General features: G+C 38.7%; 1 long non-coding RNA gene across 1 annotated transcript; it reads left to right on the top strand.

The window, feature by feature from the left end:
* The first annotated feature begins 309 nt into the window (after nucleotides 1–309).
* Nucleotides 310–11,860, top strand: LOC121052970. Its single transcript, XR_005810422.1, has 6 exons — nucleotides 310–425; nucleotides 514–638; nucleotides 724–805; nucleotides 920–1,049; nucleotides 1,151–1,308; nucleotides 11,584–11,860. It is a non-coding gene; the product is annotated as an uncharacterized LOC121052970 (long non-coding RNA).
* Nucleotides 11,861–13,015: the final 1,155 nt, after the last annotated feature.

Genomic DNA, 13,015 nt, shown 5'->3' with positions numbered 1-13,015 from the left:
CCTCACTATGCTATTATAAACAACAAGATGCAGCAAGGCCGAGTTTTTGATATCCTTCATTCCTACTCAAGAGAAGATGATTCTCCATTCAAAGTTGCTTATCACAAAGCACAGCTGTTTTTCAACAAAAAAACAGAGTTTACCCCAATTGAAGAACTTATCCCATGAATACCACGACATTCCTTTTACCTTCTTTAATTCAGTGAGTTGGCAGATTCTGATAGGCAAGTATCCAAACTCTATATGAGTCAACTTTCAATTTACAAATATTACTAAAAGTAACAACCTATTTACCGTCTCTGTTTTCTTCTCTTCATAAAAGATGTTTATGGCTATGTGAAGTCCATCATGCCAGAATCCCAAGTGTTTATGAGGAGCAAAGAAAAAATGGAATCAAAGTGTGAAGTCATTTTGGAAAATCTCAGGTATACTATCTTCAATCATCCTTACAATTTAGAAAATAATATCCTCTTTGATAAACTATCACAGATTCATGGTTTCAACAAAATACAGAAGAGAAGATGTGAGAATCACCTTCTGGGGTGATAGCGCCTGAGAATTCGATGTAGAAGCTGTTCAAAAGCGTCCTCCTTTTGTTCTAGCAGTATTTACAAGTTTACAGATCACTGAATTCCAAGGTACATACCTCTAAAGAATGAAACCTCCTCTTGTTCTAGCAGTATTAATCACTATTTTCTAATCAAATATTTTCACAATTTACAGAACAGACCACACTCACAGCAACGAATCACACTTGCATGGTTATAGATCCACAAATTCCACAAACGGATGAATATAGAAAGGAGTAAGTTGTTTCGATCATATTCTCACTAAAAAAATCAAAATCTATTAGTTATATTATTTCTTGATTCACATAAGTTTACAATAATTTACTAACAACACAACATAAAAATTACAGATTCTCAAAGCCAGGTGATAAGGTGAAGGTCCTTGCTATTCCATTTAAACAGCCAACACAACAAGACCTGAAGAGCCAGAGAAAAAAAACAGTACGAGATCTAAACACACTCAATACGCACTTATACGCAGTACGAACAATCCTATTTTTCTTCTTTACATAGCAATGATTCACTATTATAATTTTTTATCCATCTAACTACACTCTGACAATATACACATAAAATTGCAGAATGATACTGTTTATTGCAACGGTAAAATCTCCAGATTCTCAACACACGACAGTTGGTGGTACAACGGCTGTCCATTGTGCCACAAGCAACTTCGACAGAAAGAAAATTCCAGCCAATTGAGTTGCAACAAGCATGATGCGCAAGAACCTCTCCCATGGTAAACTCTGTTCAAAACATCGGTCAAAATGTCACAAATACATTTCAATGATGAAAATACTAGGACAGAATGTGAATTTCTGGAGAATAGGGATTGCAGTATATGTATCAATCCCTACTGGGCAGATATCAGAAATAATAGAACAAACTCCAGACTTTTGGTTACGCAGTGAAAATCTCAAGATATGAGATTAAAAACACTGCGGGGCTCTTACTCTTGAGAACCCAAAATAAAGATCATCATATTGAAAAGGATATGTTCTTTTACAAACTTTGAATAGCGCTAGCTCGGCTATAAGATTCACACAAAATCTAATACAAAGTTTGTCTTCGTTCTTGAACTCCTTCACTTGATCAATCTTCAAATCTTGCTCTTCTTTCTTCACAGTCTCCCTACTGATCTTGAGAGAGTATTATGCATATGAAACTATGATCACAAACACTTATACATGGACCAAGTGTTTTGACTCTTTGTGAAGATACAAACTCAAACAAACATGCAAGACTCTATCACAATTCTTGCCTCCTCAAAAACCACCTTTTTGCCGTGCATCTATCCTCAAATATATCAAGCACTCACGGCAAAAACATCTCTACAAAGATTCTGCCCTGATTCTCTTTTAATTAGGAAAGTAACTTTCCATATAAGAAATCCAATCAATCTTAAAGAAAATCAATTAGGAATAGACAAGTCCTAAAAACCCTAGGGCATCAAGACCACGATTTTAACCCTCAGAAAATCTTTTAAAGACATAAATACATAAAACCTAAAATCTATTTTCCAAAATTGGACTCCATATAAAACTGACAGCTGACTCGGGGATTGCAACACACGCTGCAATCCCATGCATATGCAGATGCAATTACCTGTGACTCTTCGAGATCAGTAAAGGACTTTGTCATAGTTTTGTATGGGAATGCCAATACGATATGTACAAGAATTGTACTTACAATCTCCCCCTTTGGCATTCCTATACAAAACACATCTAATCCAAGCAAACTCCCCCTCAACAAGAACTTGAGAAAAATCACATGAAAGAAGTCATCAAACCTGAAACACTTAACCACACAACCTTGTGAACCAATCATGATAGTAATAAGCATAAACTGGCAATTTACGAGATCCATTGTCACATTAGTTCAAAGTCAACAACTAGCTTAAAAACTTGACAGAGAGCACATAGCCACATTAGTCTGAACCATCTACGTCAAAAAAGACTAAACTAGTTATGTCAAAATAAGTCCTTTTTCTCCCCCTTTTTGGATAGGTATGCCAAAGCTCACGAAGAAACGCCAAGATCGGCACGAAGAGAGTGAAACTCCCCCTCAAGATGATCCACACGCTGAAGAAGAGCACCCACGTCAGTCTGAAGCTGATCCAACTTGCGGTTGACCACTGTGAAATGGTCAAGCAAGCTCCGCGAGATAGAAGTGATGTCAACAGAGACACCCCTGGTCTTGCTTTGACTGGAGCTGCGAAGGAGAGAGCTTCGGGAGAAAACTTTCAGGGGAGGTGCCATTTCATCAGAGTCCGTAAAGACAACTCCCTTGGCTTTGCAGACAGCAGTGATCACAGAGGGAAAAACTAAAGCGGCCTTTTTGTGTCGACGACCTTCAACAGCAGCATTCCGGATAGCGGTATACATGAAGTGCTCGGGAGGAAGATAGGGACCCTTGGCATTGAGGACATAGATGAGACGAGCTTCCTCCAAGGTAAGCTTGCTGCTTTGAGTAGAAGGATAAAGTAGAGTACGAACCAAATGTCCCAACAAGCGGCAGAACTCACTGAGAGCACCAGCGGAAAGCTCCGTGGGTGTGGCATCCGGATGAGCCTCATATAGGGCAGCCACAACAGTATCAATGGACAAAGCAGCAAGCTCCTCATCAATCTTAGGCATCTCGAAAACAGGGGCAAGGAGACCCAATGTGTCACGGATGGTGGTGGGGGTGAAAGGAACGGAGACACCGCGAATATCCACATTGCATCCAATCAGAGTAGCCGCATTAAGCAAATCAACCTGCATTGGCATATTTGGAGAACAACAGGCATAGAACTCTCTAACCACAGTAAGGTTAGGAGTTGGCAACACATCCAATACAGATTCCCAACGAAAAATTCTCACAGTTTCGGCAAACAGAGTACCCAACTCAGCGACATTGAAACGCTTTTCATAGACCAAGGGTCGGAAACATGTAAAATTTTCATAATCAAGTCGTTGAGTACGAGTGCCAAAGCGAGAATCCTTACGGGGTTTAGGTGACGTGGGCGTCCGGAAGGTGGAAGGAGTAGAGCTGCCGGAAGTCCGAGGTTTCTTGGATGGCGGAGCGGTAAAGGAGGGACCAGGCGAGCGGCGCTGCGTTGTGGGAATCAGGGAAGGAGAAGCAGGGGCAGGCTCAGAAACAGCGGAATCGGAAAGAGCAGCGGCGGCGGAGGAATGCTCGGACCCAGAAGGCGATGATGGAGCGTGGGCCGGAGACTGAGATGGCGAGTCCGGCAAGGCCTGAGGATGCTCAGCGGAGGTAGGCGGGCCAGAGTCCCGAGGCCGGTGGAGGCGACTGGAACGCCGAGTAGTACGGGGGGCTGGAGGCGGGCCGGAGGTGAGGCAATGGCCGGAGCTTTGGGACGCTGAACGGTGTGCTTGATGCGAGCCATCGAGAGAGAGAGAGAGCGGCCGCGAGGGAAGGGAGAAGTTGTGAGGTAAAAATAACCTAGCTAACACACTTTAACCAGACCGTGAAAAAGAAAAGAAGAATTTTTTTTTTTTTTTTTTTTTTTTAATGTTTATTAAGTGATAAGGTCGAATAAGACACAGAGACAAGAAACGCAAGAAGCACAAAGGGAATCAAGAAGAAGGCGACCTAGGAACCAAGTTTCGAAACTCTCTCTGAAGTGAGAATGAGATGAATATGCAAACATGCGATGCAAACACACAATGAGGCTGGACTGAATTCACAAGATATAACAGACTGACGTTGCAAAGCCTTTCCAACAAGAGGAACACCACTGAACCGCAAATAGGAGTGCAACAAAATGAGTTGACACGTATGAAGATATTTCGACAAACACAAAGTAAAATAGAGGATGACCGAGTATTCTATAGCTCTTGTTGTGAATAGTGAACATATCTCAAGATGGGGTGTGTAATATTTGTGGAAACCTGAAAAGCAAGACTCACATACGAAACACATGTAAGCACATAGACTGTATTCCCCCTTATAACACCGTGTGGGCATGATTTTGAATTTTTCTTTTGGCCTTTCACACAAAGTAACATGTTTGCTCAAGAAGACTACGACCCATGTAACGAGTATTATGCTAGCAGCTCCCAAGTCAGATGACTTTAGGGTACTGGATATAACAAGGACATCCCAAAGAGCACATCTACTCGAGTCAATAGTTTCACAATCCACCGGGGTGACCAAACCATTCCTGTTTCTTCCCAATCCTCATATCGTTCGTCACGACCGAGGCCTGTTTACTTTGGGAATAGCCTGGCCATGCTCCATAACCAATAATCAATATTTTTTTTTTTTTTTAAAAGGAGCAACCAACAAGAATAATTTCGTATATGAGCAGTGAGAGCAAGTTAACCATCAAGTTAGACGTACCACCACGTTGAGTATGTGTGCATGTGAGGTTTCAAGAGTGTAGAGAATATGTTGTTCAATCTCACAAGTACAGAGTGATGTAAAAACAAGATCAAAACGTGCTAGGCACCGTATTGCACTCAAAGTTAAGAGAAAGAGCGTGACTCTGGTCAATCTAAGTTCAAAATCAGTTGTCAGACACTTAGGAATACAATCCAGCATGCAAATTGAAATGAATAAGAAGTGAACCTAAACAATGCAGAAACATAAAGCAAATGTACCTATGCTACCATGAAGACATCCAGAATGAATGCATGCAGTGATAGAAGGAATTTAAGAAAGAGTTTTAGAACTTAGAATACCAATGGCACTTCTAAGTGATTCAAATCGTGCATTATCCAATGGTTTTGTGAACAAGTCTGCTAATTGATACTCAGTAGGAACAAATGTAAGTTCAAGTATGTTTTTCTCAACTAAGTCTCTGATAAAGTGATATCTCATGTCTATATGCTTAGTGCGAGAGTGTTGCACTGGATTTTTGGAAATATTAATAGCACTTGAATTATCACAAAAAATGGTCAACTTACCTTGTGAAATTCCGTAGTCACGAAGCATTTGCTTCATCCATAACATTTGAGTACAACAGCTACCTGCAGCCACATACTCAGCTTCAGCAGTGGAAAGTGATATGCAATTTTGCTTCTTGCTATGCCAGGCCACCATGTTGTTTCCCACAAAGAAACAGCCACCAGATGTACTTTTGCGATCTTTCAAATTTCCACCCCAATCTGCATCTGAATAACCTGCAATTTCAACGTTAGTATCAAAGGTAAAGTAGATGCCACAATTTACTGTACCTGAGACATAACGTATAATCCTCTTCACTGCCTCCAAATGAGATTCTTTCGGATTTGCCTGAAAACGAGCACAAACTCCAACACAATATGATATGTCAGGCCTACTAGCCGTGAGATAAAGAAGACTACCAATCATACTCCTATAGAGAGTTTGATCAACAGACTTACCTGTGAGATCTTCACTAAGTTTGGTACTTGTACTCATTGGATTGGTGACAATTTTTGCAGATTCAAGTCCAAATTTTTTCACAAGATTCTCAGCATATTTAGTTTGTGATAGAAACATACCTGCTTTTAGTTGACGAACTTGTAGACCCAGAAAGTAATTTAGCTCCCCACACATGCTCATCTCAAATTCACTTTCCATGATGTTAGTGAATTCTTTAACATAAGTATACGAGGTAGAGCCAAATATGATATCATCAACATAAACCTGAGCAATCATGACATGGTTTTTATCCCTTTTCACAAACAATGTTTTATCTACTGAACCTCTATGATATCCTTTACTCACTAGGTAGGTAGATAAACATTCATACCAGGCTCGTGGAGCCTGTTTCAAACCATACAAAGCCTTTTTAAGTCTATACACATGATCAGGTTTACAAGGGTCTATGAATCCCTGAGGCTGTTCAACATAAACTTCCTCTTCCAAGACACCATTTAAAAAGGCACTTTTTACGTCCATTTGGTAGAACTTAAACCTAAGATGACAAGCAATAGCAAGAAGAAGTCTAACAGATTCTAGCCTTGCAACTGGGGCAAAGGTTTCATCAAAATCAAGTCCTTCAACTTGTGTGTACCCTTGAGCAACAAGTCTAGCTTTATTTCTAGTAACATTACCATGCTCATCACTTTTATTTCGAAAGATCCATTTTGTACCAACAACATTGAATCCACTAGGTCTAGGAACAAGATACCACACATCATTTCTTGTAAACTGATTCAATTCATCATGCATGGCGTTTATCCAATCATCATCATTTAAGGCCTCTTTAACATTCTTGGGTTCAATGAGTGAGACAAAACCACAATTGGAAATTATGTTTATGTTCACTTCATTTTCAGTTAGAAAACAAACAAGAGCAGAATCGATACTAACCTGTGATGCAGCTTGTCTGCGCGTTTGAATTCTCTCGTGTAAGTCTCCAATAACATCCTGAGTGGAGTGATCTTTTTGAACTTGTTTGAACCCTGTTCTCTGAACTGGCGAAGGATCAAAAATAGGATCATTTGAGGGATAATCCGTTTCTTCATTCAGTTCCACATTTACTCGGCTTTCTGAGGGTTGATCCTCATCTAGAGTAACCTGAACAGTACTCGCAGCACAATCGTCAATAGATACATTATATGATTCCATTACAGACATGATTCGCTTGTTGTACACCCTGTAAGCTCTACTATCTAAAGAATAACCAAGAAAGATGCCTTTATCACTCCTAGCGTCAAATTTTCCAAGATATTCTCTATCTCTATAAATATAGCAAGGAGAGCCGAAAACACGAAGATGACTTACATTGGGTGTCTTACCTTTCCATAGTTCATATGGAGTTTTGTTAGTACCTGGTCTCAAGAATGCACGGTTTACAGTATAGCAAGCAGTGCTAATCGCTTCGGCCCAAAAATTTGGAGTAAGTCCAGCTGAATGTAGCATCACTCTTCCCATATCTAGCAATACCCTGTTCTTTCTTTCAACTACACCATTCTGTTGTGGGGTAATTGGAGCTGAAAACTCATGTGCAATTCCATGCTCAAGAAAAAAATTAGCAAACAAGGCATTCTTAAATTCAGTTCCATTGTCAGTCCTAACTCTAACAATGCACAAGTTTGTAGAATGTTTTTCATTTGTTATTCTTTTGCACAATCCTTTAAAGCTTTCAAAAGTATCACTCTTCTCTCTAAGGAAATTTACCCAAGTAAAACGTGAGAAGTCATCAACTACAACCAAAATATATTTCTTACCGCCCATGCTTTCGGTTTGTGAAGGTCCAACAAGGTCCATATGCATAAGTTCTAATGGATGAGTTGTAGTGGATGAATTTATTGCTCCATGTGAGGCACGAGTTTGCTTACCTGCCTTGCAACCATCACACATCTTGTCTGGCTTACCACTCAGAGAAGGCATACCTCTTACACTTTCCTTGTGTGAAAGTTTCAGCAAGTCTTGAAAATTTACATGCCCCAGACGCCTATGCCAGAGTTCAAGAACATCATCTGAAGTCTTGGCTTTCAAACATGTCTGTACTTCAACAGATTTATTAGCATGTACATGATAACAATTATCTTTAGAGCGCAAACCACCCATAATATTTTTGCCATTATTATCAGTAACAATGCATCTTGTTTTATTGAAATTTACATCCTCATAATCATCAGCTAATTGACTAACACTTATGAGATTTGCATGAAGTCCTTCAACAAACAAGACATTTTGGAGATTAGGAATACCTGGAGTATTTACGGTTCCCTTACTAATTACCGTTGCCTTTTTTCCATCTCCAAACGTGACTGATCCACTTGTAAACTCACTGGAAAAGGACACAAACCAACTCTTTTCACCGGTCATGTGTCGTGAGCAACCGCTATCAACGTACCAAACGTCACTTTTCTTATCTGCAAGAGCAGTCAAGGCCACAAGACAAGTGGCTTCCACATGTTCAAACTCATTGTTGGAACTATAAGATGAAAGCAAACACGTTGCATCAATACATTCAGAAGATATGTCAAAATTATCAATCTTAGTTGAGAAGCATTTGGGTCCTTTCTTAACCCAAGTCTGTTTTGTTTTCGTTTCCAGATCCACGGGGATTGAAGCCAGCTTTGCAATCCTGGCTATCAGGTTCAGCCCTTCTTTCAACTCAGCTTGCAGTGAGGCAGGTGAGTTAAATCTCAATGTTCTTCTCTGATTTTGAGTGACCCTTCGAAGCATGTTGCACCTAGGACGTATATGTCCTAATTTTCCACAATAATGACAAGTAGGAATGAAATTTTTAGAGTTTGGAACATACCTGGGCTGACGTACATTGGTGTGCTTGTCAGAACTTACCGTAGGATTTTTCTGGTGTGAAGGAATGACTCTATGAGGTTCTGTTCGTTCAACTAACTTAGAGCCAAATGGTTTGTCACTAGAGCTTTGTGAATTGCTTGATGAGCTCTCACCTTCTACACTTTTTACAAAAATCAAAGGTTTGCACGACTCACCATTATATCCTAATCCTTCCTTATTGCCATATGCTTTGCCAATTCCCATCATTTTAGAGACTTTTTCAGATCCTATAGAGAATTTGTTAAAGCTCTCCTTGACTCTCAATAATTCTTCCTGCAATTTTTCATTCTCAAGGGTTAGAGAAACATTCAAGGAGGATTGAGCCTTTATTTCCACCTGCAAAACCTTTATTTTGTTAATGAGTTCCTCATGCTCCTTGTTCAAGTCATGAGACTTGGACTTTCCCTGCAAAACTTTAATCTTATCAACAAGGTCAGTTCGTTCATCTTCCAATTCTTTCAAAGATAATTCAAAGTTTTGCTCAAGTTTTTCTTTCTCACTCCTTAAGAATTCAATTTCCTCTTTGAGTTTATTATTTTTCTTAAGAACAATTCTTGAGGCATTGTACAATTGTTTGCATTTTTCATTTGTTTCTTCATCAAACGTGTCATCTTCTAAATCAGAAACATCAGACAATTCAGAATTGAAAGAAGAAGTAAGAGCAAGATTTACCTCTTCACCATCGGAATGAGTGCTATCATCACTGTCACTCCAAGTAGATTTTAGTGCCTTGTTACCACGCAAATTGTACCTCTTATTGCCACAATCGGCAGCAAGATGTCCAATTCCACCACACTCAAAACATTTTGGTTTTTCAGGAAAATTTTTCTTTTGAGGGAATTTAGTAAACTTTGGATTTTTATCAAAACGATTTTCAGACATTTGATCCCTCCTTGAACTCGAAAAGTTTTTTGAAGTATTCCCTGAAGAATTTTTGTTTTTCAAAAAATTCTTAAATTCTTTAGTTAACAAGGCTAAATCAACAGAATCATCAATGGCTTCTTTCTTTTTGATAGAAGAGAATGCAACACTTTTTACCTTCTTTTCTGGCTTGAATCGCATCTCAAAGGTCTTGAGATTCCCCACCAGTTCATCCAAGGTGTAAGTGTCAAGGTCTTGAGCTTCCTTAATGGCAATCTGCTTGGCTTGGAATTTTGAGGGAAGAGCCCTGAGAAACTTCTTGACAATTCGGTGCTCCTCAAATGGATCATCAAGGCTGCGGCATTGGCTAGTAACATTGAGAAGTCGAGCATGAAAATCATCAACCGATTCATCTTCCTCCATGGTCATGTTTTCAAATTCCAACACAAGTCTTTGAAGCTTCTGACCTCTAACCTTCTTGTTTCCTTCATACGTGACTTGAAGCAAATCCCAAGCTTCTTTGGCTGTGTCACAATGGCTAATTCTCATTCTCTCCTTTTTGGACAAGGCCGTGAATAGTGAATTTCTAGCCTTAAAATCACAATTCCTGTTACGAACTTCCTCTTCTGTCCATTCCTTTCTAGGTTTGAGAATTTTTGCAGATGACCCTTCCACTTTCTTTGATTCGTCGGACTTGGTTGGGTGTTCCCATCCAATCTCAACAACATTCCACATGTTTTCATCTTGAGAGTAGAGAAACGCTCTCATCATAATCTTCCATTGTGAATAGTCTTCACCATCAAATAGAGGCGGGCAATTTATAGAACTAGAGGCCCTGTCACGTTCACGTTCCATCCTTGACCACGGATCAACTAAAAGACTTTAGAACCTGCTCTGATGCCAAATGGAAATACTAGGACAGAATGTGAATTTCTGGAGAATAGGGATTGCAGTATATGTATCAATCCCTACTGGGCGGATATCAGAAATAATAGAACAAACTCCAGACTTTTGGTTACGCAGTGAAAATCTCAAGATATGAGATTAAAAACACTGCGGGGCTCTTACTCTTGAGAACCCAAAATAAAGATCATCATATTGAAAAGGATATGTTCTTTTACAAACTTTGAATAGCGCTAGCTCGGCTATAAGATTCACACAAAATCTAATACAAAGTTTGTCTTCGTTCTTGAACTCCTTCACTTGATCAATCTTCAAATCTTGCTCTTCTTTCTTCACAGTCTCCCTACTGATCTTGAGAGAGTATTATGCATATGAAACTATGATCACAAACACTTATACATGGACCAAGTGTTTTGACTCTTTGTGAAGATACAAACTCAAACAAACATGCAAGACTCTATCACAATTCTTGCCTCCTCAAAAACCACCTTTTTGCCGTGCATCTATCCTCAAATATATCAAGCACTCACGGCAAAAACATCTCTACAAAGATTCTGCCCTGATTCTCTTTTAATTAGGAAAGTAACTTTCCATATAAGAAATCCAATCAATCTTAAAGAAAATCAATTAGGAATAGACAAGTCCTAAAAACCCTAGGGCATCAAGACCACGATTTTAACCCTCAGAAAAATCTTTTAAAGACATAAATACATAAAACCTAAAATCTATTTTCCAAAATTGGACTCCATATAAAACTGACAGCTGACTCGGGGATTGCAACACACGCTGCAATCCCATGCATATGCAGATGCAATTACCTGTGACTCTTCGAGATCAGTAAAGGACTTTGTCATAGTTTTGTATGGGAATGCCAATACGATATGTACAAGAATTGTACTTACAAATGATAATTATTACATTTATTTACATTCTAACTCTTAAGCGCCCTATTTTCATAACCTATTAAAGCTAAATATATCGTTGTTCTTTTATTAATGGTACATAAACATTTTTCACACAGTTATAGAGTGTAGATGACAATTGAAGATCTTGAAAATGAAGCCACACTAATTGTGATGGGGAAAGCAGCTGAGCAACTCTTCGGCAACAGCTGTCAAGAATTAATGAATAGAAGACAATATCCAACAAGATAGACACTGCCAAAGGAAATCGAGGATACGATTGGCCAACATCACCTCTTTTAGATCGAGCCAAGGTCTAACAGCGAGCTTATTGTGAAGGCCATATTTCCTGATCCAGAGGCTCCTGTAGGAGTAGCTACCCCAGATCGTTCTACCTCAGAAAAAAAAAAAAAAAAAAAAAAAAAAAAAAAAAAAAAAAGTAGAAACAATTAAAAGAGCACTCTTCATTGGTGAACCAGAAAAGATAAGCAAAAGGTAAGTATTATCTATTTATAATACATTTGTATTGAACCTGAAACTGAAATCAATTTATACAAATTCCTAACAAAAAATCTTATAATAACTTGATAGGGAATCCCGGCATGAAAGAACTACATCACCATCACCGGGAACTGAAGAAGATCAGACAAAAAAAAAGTGAATGAATAACCGCTCAACTACTATGCATCTTGTAAGTATGTTAGGCTATTCTCATTCAACACACACATTCCCCATTCCCAAAGACACTAGGAGATGAGAGGTTGCACAGAACTAGAAGAGTATTTCTCCTATTTTCTCGGTGGTTCAAAGGAAAAAAAAGAAGATTGCATAATCGGATCATGAAGAGGAAATCAAGGAGCATCGCCTCACTGATCTTGAGTTAAAAGTGGTATTCATTCCATATCATTTATATAACTTTGAAATTGATATGCATATTGATTAAGTTGATTTGAGATACTTATCTCCATTAAAAGGTTTTTGAGATGCATATCAAATATAGATTGGATTTGCAAATAGTTAGAAAGTATTGAGTGTTTATTGAAATCAGTTGTAAAAGCTTTCTTTGTTTATCTTGTTTGATATGAAAAAGAGATTTGATTGAGGGGGAGTCTTACTCCTCTATAAAAGGTTTTGAAACTGATTTTATTAGGTAGAGTTTTTGAGCATCTAAAAGCTGTTAGTTTTGTGTTGCGTATGTTTTCACAAATCATTTACTGAAAAAACTCTCTTTGCTTGTTATTTGTTCTTCCCTGTGTACTGTGTTCATTTGCATATATCATTCTCAAGATCAATGAGACGTTGAGTGCAAGGAAGATTGGAAGATTAACTCAATCAAATAGGGTGATAATTGAGTTAGGAGTTAGAACAGCTATAAAACAAGTTAGCTATTTGATAAGTGAAAGTGATTGTTGTGAACAACACTACTTGTATACTGTAAACTCATTTGATTCATAGTGGATTGATTTTGTCGTGTTGGCTACGTTAAAGTCAAGCAGTGAAGTTTCCTCAGTGGAGAGGTTTACACTGGGTTAGCAATCTTGGTGTTGACTT

This window comes from Rosa chinensis, chromosome 4, assembly GCF_002994745.2.
Source record: "Rosa chinensis cultivar Old Blush chromosome 4, RchiOBHm-V2, whole genome shotgun sequence".
Lineage (NCBI taxonomy): Eukaryota > Viridiplantae > Streptophyta > Magnoliopsida > Rosales > Rosaceae > Rosa > Rosa chinensis.
The sequence above is the reverse complement of the archived record's forward strand: the minus strand, read 5'-3'. Positions and strand labels throughout refer to the sequence as shown.